A 10120-nucleotide genomic window follows, 5' to 3' on the forward strand; every position below is an offset into this window, starting at 1 on the left:
GTGAAGAAAGTACGATCTCTCTCTTGTAAATGCACGCTTGATAGTTCATATTGATATGGCTCTAAAAAGCGTTCGTCTTCCAGGTTGCAAGGGTATTGCATCTGATTTACAGGTTAGTGGTACAGCCAAATAAATCAAGAGCACAGATGTTTGCAGAGGCATTCATAGATTCTGGTGGTATAGAGACCCTTCTAGTTTTGCTGCAACGAGAAGCCAAAGCTGGTGACTATACTATTCCAGATTCCATGACCAAGGAGGACGAAAATTTTTCAGTCCAAGGACCTGAGCCAGATAGTAACACGGATGTTTATGAACAAGTTCAGGATGATGAACCATCAGAGGGAAATGAACTCAATTTGCATGAGAAAATTGGTGAATCTACCCCTGGCAGAGGTAGCAGTCCTGTTGCTGTTTCCCCTGATTTGAAAATTGGAAGAATGACTTCTGCTGCAGAAAGTACCTTTACAAAGAATCTGGGTGGTATAGCTCTATCCATCGGTGCTGACAATGCAAGGAATAATGTTTACAATATCGACAAAAGTGATGGGGTGCTTGTTGGCATCATCAGTCTCTTAGGTGCTGTAGTTGCATCAGGGTATTTGAAATTTGGTTCACGAGCATCCTTGGATATGGCAAACACTGTTCTAGGTAGTGCACTGAATGATGGAGGTGGTACCATGTTTGAAGATAAAGTATCTTTGTTACTTTTTGCTTTACAAAAGGCTATCCAAGCGGCGCCAAACAGGCTTCTGACCAGCAATGTGTATACCGCATTGTTGGGGGCGTCGGTAAGACATTCTTCTGTTTCAGTGCTCATATGCTGTCATGGGTTTGTTTACTAAGATCGATTTTGTGACTTAACAATAATCTCTACATGCCCTTCATATGATTTATTGGCAAAAACTCATTGGCCAGACATGGGAGTAGTAATAATTGAGTTCATTACTAATGATATACTATATTTATATCCTAGATTTTATTTTTTATTTTTTCCTTCTATTCAAACTTTGTTATTTTTGTTTTGTGGCTAAGGATCTTATGAAGTTCCTTTCCAATTATATGGTTCATGCTCTGTTTACCTCTTCATAGGTGTTTCTTGAGCATACAATTTAAGCTGAAAAATCAGGGCTCATGAATGAGTCAAAACATTTGTAGTTTGCATTTCTGCTGCACTTGAACTTTAGTCGTGTGGTGTTGATTGACATTTTGGTCTTATGATCATCTTATGGTATTCTTTTGCTACTGTCATGGTTAAACTTTCCGCTAATTTTATTATTGAGTACACTTTTAGTGTTCCGTACAAACCATAAGCACATTCTTTTTATTTTTGGTGTTGAAATCCTCTTAAAGTAGTTTTCAAGGGGAAGACTGGTTTAATTCTATAATTTTGTGCTTACTGAAAAGGCCATACATTTTAACATGCAAAGTTGTTCTCTTTTTCTCTTCAGATCAATGCCTCTTCAAGTGATGACAGACTGAACTTCTACGATTCTGGTCATCAATTTGAACATATGCAACTTCTTTTGGTTCTCTTGCGTTCACTTCCATATGCATCCAAGGCTTTGCAAAGCCGAGCGCTACAGGTATCACTTTTTAATGTTCCCATGTTTCTGTCTATGGTAATTGGTATGAACAAATGGAATGCAACTTTCATAAATAAGAGTTTTTCGCCTTCTTAAATTTAATGTAGTAAGAGGCCAGAATTGTTTACGCACGCTGAATTTCTTGCTTCCATGGGTTTCTTTGTTGAATCCTTTCTCGTCGATGTTCTTTCATGTTCTGAGATTCTTCTTTCTATATGATTTCAGGATCTTCTGTTTTTGGCTTGCAGTCATTCAGAAAATAGAAGTGGTCTAACACAGATGGAGGGATGGCCTGAATGGATTCTTGAGGATCTTATCTCTAACTATGAGGTATCTTCTATCATTATCTTGATATAATTTCTTATCATTTACATCTGGCATTGCAATTATAGAGTGATATGTATCGGCAGCCTTTTTGGTCATGGTTCATCTCTTCCTTTAATAAAGGGGGGTTTTGGACTCGAGCCATCGTGGAATATAATATAGGAAGCGGGATCACTATCTCTCACTTTCTAAGCCAGCCCAAAACTACCTTCTGGCTGTAATTAAATCTTTGTAATACTAATATGACATTTAGTTAGGGTAATAAGGTTTAACTTTTCACTGAAATGTGATCTTACCTGTTTCAATCGATTGGTCTTTGAAGATAACCTAACTCCATGACACCGCTATTGTATTACCTGGTTTTACAGATGGGTGCAAGCAAACATTCTAATTCTGCAAGCTCAGGAGATGTAGAGGACCTCATACACAATTTCCTGTGTATCATGTTAGAGCATTCAATGCGCCAGAAGGATGGCTGGAAGGTTAGGTTTATGTGTGTATATATATTTTTCTCATCATTTAACTTGGTTGACCTTGTATGATAGTGGCCTCTGTGTATGGTGATTTTTATGTCCTGCATATAAACTTTAGATTTTTGCTCGCTCATATCAGTCCTCTGTTTCCTATAGCTTCTTGTGCATGTCTTGTTATTCTCAGCATTTGACTTAATGTTGACTGGGAGTGGGATTCTGAACCATGTATACTAGGTCAGTGTCTTGGAAAGATGTTGAAATGAATTCCTTATTTGTATGATTGAGTTTCTGTGATTTCAAGCTAAGAGAAGCTGATCTTTCGAAATGCTAGCTTTTCAAGTACATTGATGATCTGGTTAATCAACCTACTTGCATGTTTGAAAGTGATTGACTGCGACTCAGGCCACAAAAGTAATACTGCAAAAAGGAAGTAATATATGAAGTTAGATACCTGAAATGGAAATTTAAGAACTCAAATATACTCATCTAAAGAGGGCTACATGTGTCCACTTTCCTAAATTACTCTAGGCTCTCTACTTGATATCTTTTGTGCTTAACCTTGTTTAAAATGTTTGATCTACTATCACCCTTTTAAGTTCATATTCTTTCTCATTCTGTGTTATTTTAGCCTCTCCACGCTTTTGCCCTTTAGCAGCTCACTCTAGTTCAGTGGTCCATTAATCCCCTGTCTTAGGTCCTTATTGCTTCTTGTTGCACTTCTCGCCATTCTAACTAGAAGCCTTATTTAAACAATTGAACTCACCAGATTATTTGTCGAGCACGACCCAAGTTTGTGACTGACAAATGGGATTGATTGGGCTTTATTAACGCCTTACCATATTTGAAATGTTGTTATCCAACCTTTTAAACTTCACTAATTCAGATATTTGATTGGGCAATATATCAGCATTTTTACGCGTTCTGTTCATTCTCTATATCCTTCCTGGGCTTATAGCAATGTAGGCTAAGTCTGGTGATGTTTAGAATCAGTTTTACTCCAATTGATCAGTCCCATTCATGTTGTGATCACTTCCCCTCTACAGGATATTGAAGCTACAATTCATTGTGCAGAGTGGCTTTCCATTGTGGGTGGCTCAAGCACTGGAGACCAACGAGTTAGGTATTGTGTTATCTCTGGCTAAACCTATGTGAAGTTTTCTAGCAATGTGAATGATGTCAAGTTTCATGAAATAAGTCTTTCAATTGCTGTTGTACACTTGTACTTTTTTCTCCAAACTCGACAACATGCTTTTCTGTTTAAACAGGACAACATGCTTTTTCAGCTCTTTTAAAAAAAATCTTGTTTTTCATGAAAAAGAAGAACTTGCGTCTGAATTGAAAACAAAGAATGATAACAGTTAGTGGTTTTTTCTCACATTGGAATCCTAATGGTTTATTGGTTACCTAAACCGGTGGTTACTTTTATTTTTGAAAGACGTGAAGAATCGTTGCCCATATTTAAAAGGAGGCTTTTAGGTGGTTTGCTGCTAGAGAGCTCCAGGTGCAGGTATCCTTCGTATTTTATTCTTTTACCTTTTGCGTCCTCTTTGGGCTCCAATTTTCATTTTTTTTAATGAAATTCATTGGAACCACTCTCTCTCTCTCTCTCTCTGTTATCCTTATTACTTCTCATGTACTAGGGTTGTATCGCATTTTGCACTTTTAGTTAATGCTTTACTTGTAAGAAAATAACTATATGCTATTTTTTTATTCTAAAGTTGAAAAATAAAACCAATATATCTACATCAAGCTTTTCTTTTCACACCAGACTCAAGTTATTGCTGCAGCATCTGCTAATGTGGCAGCGGAGGGTTTATCACCAAGCGATGCTAAGGCAGAAGCAGAGAATGCTGCTCAGCTTTCTGTGGCTTTGGTAGAGAATTCAATTGTCATTCTAATGCTTGTCGAGGATCATTTATGGTTGCAGAGCAAACTATCTTGTGCTTCACGTGCACCAGATAGTTCTCCATCTCCCCTTTCTCTTGTGTCTCCCATGAATAACCACTCAAATTCTCTTAGTACAGTTGTGGAAGATTCCGTTGGAGCTTCGGGCGATCGCAAGTCGTTGTCTAGTGATTCTGGACTTCCTCTTGATGTATGTTGACAGCATTTGTTTATAATATTTCTCCATACATTATATTTTCCATTTAGTTGTCCATTTATAGGGTTTATTTTCTACCCCACCCTCATAAATAAAAGAAACAAAAAACATGTCAATATGTTGTTGCCTTTACCTCGGTTGTCATAATCATACTCTGAGCAACTGCGCCTCTTGTACCTTTTGGTTTAGTTGTGTATTTTTTTTTCCTCCTCTTTTCTTTCTGCTGCGTATTCGTAGTTAATATCTTATAGTTGTTCGTTAAAATTCCATCTTCTTTGCTAATTTATCATTTTAAATTGACTTTTGTATTTCTTGTTGTTTGTTGTTTTTTCTCATTCAATAATATCTTTATTGGGGCTTACGCTTGTAAGATTTTCATCAGCTTCCTGCGTCAATGGCTGATGCGAATGGTCAAATATCTGCAGCAGTGATGGAACGTCTTACTGCTGCAGCAGCAGCTGAGCCTTATGGGTCTGTTTCCTGTGCTTTTGTATCCTATGGAAGCTGTGTTATGGATTTAGCTCTGGGGTGGAAGTATAGGAGCAGATTGTGGTATGGTGTTGGTCATCCTTCAACTACAGCAGCCTTTGGTGGTGGTGGCAGTGGTCGGGAATCTTGGATGTCTGCACTGGAGAAGGATGCAAATGGAAACTGGATTGAGCTTCATTTGGTAAAAAAGTCTGTTGCAATGCTCCAAGCGTTATTATTAGACGATTTGGGACTTGGTGGTGGACTTGGCATAGGAGGTGGATCGGGTACTGGAATGGGAGGGATGGCAGCACTCTACCAGTTATTGGACAGTGACCAACCATTTTTATGCATGCTCCGAATGGCTCTTCTTTCAATGAGGGAAGAAGATGATGGTGAAGACAATCTGCTTATGAGGAATGTAACCATAGATGATGGGAAATCAGAAGGGAGGCAACCACGCTCAGCATTGTTGTGGAGGTGATTTAACCAGAACTTATTATGTTTATTTATTCTTTAAAACTTAGATGGTAAAATGACTATGAAACTTTGATAGGAATCAAGAGTGGAATCCATGGTTTCTATCAAATTGCTGGTTCCTGGCCGTAAAATGGACTGAAATTTTATTCTTGGATAACGATTACATTTGTTACGTGCTACTTTTAAAGGAGTAACATTCTTCTAAATAACACACACCCGAGATAATGGGTAGTAACCAGTCAGAGTTAAGCATTGCTCTGAATAAATTGTCCTCTAATGGTCTGTTACGAAACTTCCATGACCCTGTAAATCATGGACCCTTGGTGGGTCTTGAACTAGTTTCATAAACCAAAATCCACATGCAACTACTCTAGCTTCATGTTTAGAACTCAAAAGCATGAGTTGTGAAAAGGAAACTTTAAGGAGGCTGTTTAACTTACTATTACATATGTTTGGTAAAACTTACTGTTACATATGTGGCTACATCCTATTGTTTGTTTCCTCATGTTCTTTATGTTTCTGCATTCATATGTTTATTATGTGCATGTTTGTCGAAATTTGGCATTACAACTAATTCATGTTATTAATTTGCTGTGTGCTTTCCCCTGTTCTGAACATGGCGATTTCAGATTCCAAGAGACAGAGAGTGTTGGTTGCTTCCTGTGTTCTTTATTCTGAGTTAAGTTTGCTTTCAGTTTTTGCGATGTTAGAGTGAATTGTAAATTGTATTGCATGTTACCTGTTAGCTTATGCACTTACCAATTTTTAACTTTAATTGACTTTCACACTATCATAGAGTCTTGATATTGCTTTCCTTCCACTCTTTGAAAAGCTGGTTTTATGGTTGTCTTGTTTACCAGTTATTATTCGTTTCTGATACATTTATTGTTTCCTCGTTCTTGCAGTTGTATCATGCTGTTGGCAGGGATAGAAAGCCTCTCCGTAAACAGTACCTTGAGGGCATTGTAGCACCATTTGTTGCTGTTTTGAGGTGGCGGCCACTTTTGGCTCGCATTCACGAACTAGCAACTGCTGATGGTTTGAACCCTTACGGTTGAAACAGTGCATTGGCTGCTGATGCCCTGCCAATAGAGGTTTGTCTAATTAATATCAATTTCTGTGTAGACTTGATTAATTTTTTCAGGCACTTAGAATTTGGTGGTTGAATTTTAATGTTGGGGGAGGGCTGCACTTTCGGTGTTTTCTTCTTGCAACTCTCATATTTTAATCTCTCTTTGTGGACCTCATCATTGGCTTATTGTGACCATTTTAATGTCTCTTTGGAACTGAAACTATCCGCTTTTTCGTGGAGTCCATTGTCTTCAAATCTATTACTTCACTATTTGATACATTTCGACCGTATTTCTTTCAGGCTGCTCTTGCTCTGATATCTCCAGCTTGGGCTGCTGCTTTTGCACCACCGCCTGCTGCAATGGCACTGGCAATGATAGCTGCTGGTGCCTCTGGTGGAGAAACTCCGGCTCCTACAACAACTTCTCATCTTAGGCGTGACTCCTCATTGCTCGAGCGCAAAACTACTAAGCTTCACACATTTTTGAGTTTTCAGAAACCTTTGGAGCTGCCTAACAAATTACCGGCTCTACCCAAGGACAAAGCTGCTGCCTTGGCTGCAGTTCGTGATCTTGAACGTAATGCCAAAATTGGTTCTGGGAGTGGTCTCGGTGCTGTAGCAATGGCCACATCTGCACAGCGGAGAAGTGGTAGTGACATGGACCGGGTGAAGAGATGGAATGTTTCTGAAGCAATGGGAGTTGCCTGGATGGAATGTTTGCAGCCAGTTGATACGAAATCTGTCTACGGAAAAGATTTTAATGCGATATCGTATAAGTTTATTGCTGTCCTTGTTGCAAGTTTTGCTTTAGCAAGAAACATCCAAAGATCTGAGGTTTCACCAGTTCTTGTCCTCATAGATTCTTTTACATATTGAGGTAGGATATCTGATTTGTTTTCTTTTCTTGCTTTCCAGGTTGACAGACGCTCTCAAGTCGATTTAATAACCCGTCATCGTTTGGACAATGGAGTTCGTTCGTGGTGCAAACTCATGCATTGCTTGATCGAGACGAAATGTCTTTTCTACCCATCTGGAGACCAGTTATGCAAGCCTGCACCCGTATGTTTCATTGTTTTGAGATAACTACTTTTGTTTTACCGGATTTCCAAATTTTGTTTCATTCGTATCTGTTTCTCGTGTTCCTGTTGGAACAGTGGTTCGATTTTCTGACTGATATTATATTTTAATAATTTATTCTTTTATATTTGATATATTTGTTGCTCGTGCAATGTGCACTCTTTTGTATCTTCTAGGGTTTATCTAGGACTATATTTTCTAAAGATTTTATAACTGTTTTGTAGGTTTTTTGGAAGCTAGATTTTATGGAAAGTTCAGCTAGGATGAGACAATGTGTACGGAGGAATTACAAGGGTTCTGATCATTTTGGTGCTGATGCCAATTTCAAGGATCATAATAAGATGAAAGAACAAGAAAATGGCATACATTCCTCGAATGCTCCTATTCTGGCAGCAAAAGCAGTAACTGTGGAAGCTGTAAATGAAGATGATGAACAAGGGGAAATTGATAATTTGGATGGCAGAACCTCTAGTGAAGAACAAAGTGGGGAGAATCAGCCACATCTGTCTGAAACAGCTGACCAAAGCCTGCAGACAACTGCAGAATTTGGCAAGGCACAAGTTTCTTGTGAACCAGACTTAGGAGAAAGTTCATCAGCAGTTGCGCCTGGATATGTTCCGAGTGTACTTGATGAAAGAATTGTTCTTGAACTTCCTTCATTGATGGTTCTACCATTGAGGTCATATGCGGAACTTTCCAGGCAAGTCTAAAAGCCTAGGCTCTGACATCCTTTTGTATGCACTCAATGTCTTAGTGTTTTTTTTTTTTTTTCATATCTGTAATCGTAATCTTTCAGTTGAACAAAATCTTTTAGTGTTTCCCGCTAACTCTGATGGGCAAAGCACAAAACTAATTTGACAAATGTTTCATTTCATCTGAATATTCAGATAAACGTAAGATCTATGGGTCTACTTTCTCTAATGGTTACTGCCTTTTCTATAATTTATCATTGAAAGAAGCTTGAGCATCCTATCTTGGAAAGTACTTATTGCTTGGTTTAGAACCAGTCGATCTTCCTTTTAGTTTATCATGAGTTGCTTGGACATGTAAGCATATCTCATGGAGATTCCAAGTTGTATTCATATTTTTAAAGTTCAATCATATTTCGTGGAGTTGTGTTTAAGGGTGAGTAGTGTTGTCCTATTCAGTGTGAGATGGCCATTTATGCTCTTGAATATTTACTTACACTCCAAATCAGGTCCTCAGTTGGAAAATGTTAGCAGTACTTGTATAATTTGGGTTAGTGAACTGAAGAACCTATCAATCTTTCGTTCTTCATGGTCTAACATTTCACTCTGAGTCTTTTACTTGTTACTTGTTTCCCACAAAATAACTTTGATGGTGGATTACTTCCTGTACACTTTTTTGTTTGAAATAAATTTCTTCTTTTTTAAATAAAAAGTGTGATGCTGGACAATTCTGTTTCCTAAATTAGGACATTATGCTTGTTGTCGTTCTAATGTATCAGAATTAGTTACTGAGACTTTATATTCTTCAGTGCTTTGGCTTAATCTTGTATATTGATATGTGCTAATTAGTTTTGGCTGTCGTCTTTGAGGTGACAAGTAGGAGAATAAATTTTATAATTGATAACAGTGAGGTCAATGATGCAGTGGATGGATCAGATTGCATCGAAGTGAGAGACGAAGAAAAGGATCGCAGTTGGACGATGTCGTCCCTTCATCAAATATACAGCCGAAGGTGATGTCATAGTTGATTTGAATGAGTATCAATGTAGTTTAAATTGACATGAATGATGAGTATTTCTTATCTTGTTTCTTTCCTTCATTGTTTTTTTGTTGTCACAGATATCTCCTTAGACGAAGTGCTCTGGAGCTGCTTATGGTTGACCGTTCAAATTTCTTCTTTGATTTTGGGGTAACTCTATGGCAATATGTCACTTCAGATTTTATCTTTGTTTTTAGGGAGACTTTGGATGCAGTCCTTAACTATGAATATTCTTTGATTGAAACCTTGTTGGTTTTTAATTTTTTATCGAGGTTCCTGAAATCAAAGTGATAATTTATTTCTATGTATGTTAGTATATTTTTTAAATTAAAAATTAGAAATTTTAGTTTTTTATATAAATGAGATTTTAAATGAAAAATCATAATTTGTGGGATTAAAAATATTAAAATATAAATATACTAGTGTGTGTGTGTGTATATAAACATGGGTACATTCATCAAAATTAACCAAAAAAATTATTGTATCAAAATATGGGTACATTCTTCAAAATCACAAAAAAAAGAAGTTATTATGCTTAATAACATTAGTAAATTTCTTTGATTAAACTTGACATGGATACATTTTAAAATCAAAGAAAAAAGAATGTATCCATATAAGTTTAAAAATAGATTAAAAAAATTGAATAGATTTTATATTAAAAAAAAAGGTACATTTTACATATAACAAATTAGTATCTTTAAGAATGAGTACTTTTTAAGATTAAAAAGTTTTACATGAATGGGTACATATAATTAGCATGGGTACATTTAGCAAAATAAAACGTACAAATAAAAAAAATATATGGGTACAAATA

General features: G+C 37.0%; 1 pseudogene; it reads left to right on the top strand.

Moving 5' to 3' along the window:
- The first annotated feature begins 29 nt into the window (after nt 1-29).
- Nucleotides 30-9610, top strand: LOC103411879 (BEACH domain-containing protein C2-like; annotated as a pseudogene).
- The last annotated feature ends 510 nt before the right edge of the window (nt 9611-10120 follow it).

The sequence above is a fragment of the Malus domestica genome, chromosome 10 (assembly GCF_042453785.1).
Source record: "Malus domestica chromosome 10, GDT2T_hap1".
Lineage (NCBI taxonomy): Eukaryota > Viridiplantae > Streptophyta > Magnoliopsida > Rosales > Rosaceae > Malus > Malus domestica.